We start from the raw sequence: 472 nt of genomic DNA, 5'->3' as shown, positions 1-472 counted from the left end.
ATCCAGCCGGAGATATGAATCATACGGGGATAAGAGATCGTTTCCTCGATTATGGACAAAGAGCTTGTACTTCGAGAAACGTTTGAGAGAAAGAGAGAGAGAGAGAGAGAGAGAGAGAGAGAGAGAGAGAGAGAGAGAGAGAGAGATTACACAGAGTTCAGTTTTATCATTAAAACGCGCTTTGTCGGTGTTAGTATCAAATTTGCGCCCTCGATTAATGCACATCGAAAGTTCTACACTCTTGCGGTGACTGGCGGGTGCGAAATGTGCCAAGCATGCACGTGAGCGCGCAGCAACGCGAAATATTTCGTGCGTGTCTGTCCGTGACCGCGCGCAAGCAGCTACATACGCGCGAGTTGATAATAATTAAACTTCCTCAGCTGGAGGCACGTTGCTTCGTACAATTGCTTCTTCCTCGCCTCTTCCTTCTCTCTCTCTCTCTCTCTCTCTCTCTCTCTCTCTCTCTCTCTCT

At 47.9% G+C, this 472-nt stretch overlaps 1 protein-coding gene across 16 annotated transcripts in view; it reads right to left on the bottom strand.

Annotated features, from left to right (window-relative positions):
• LOC116852890 (sodium bicarbonate cotransporter 3) overlaps window positions 1-472 on the bottom strand; it is a 72,401-nt gene that overhangs the window by 44,672 nt on the left and 27,257 nt on the right. The gene's annotated exons all lie outside the window — the stretch shown is intronic.

The sequence above is a fragment of the Odontomachus brunneus genome, unplaced genomic scaffold, assembly GCF_010583005.1.
Source record: "Odontomachus brunneus isolate Ranch 3 - 2012 unplaced genomic scaffold, Obru_v1 Obru_scaffold_261, whole genome shotgun sequence".
Classification (NCBI taxonomy): Eukaryota; Metazoa; Arthropoda; class Insecta; order Hymenoptera; family Formicidae; genus Odontomachus; species Odontomachus brunneus.
Note: the sequence above shows the minus strand (reverse complement) of the source record. Positions and strands in the feature narration are given on the sequence as shown.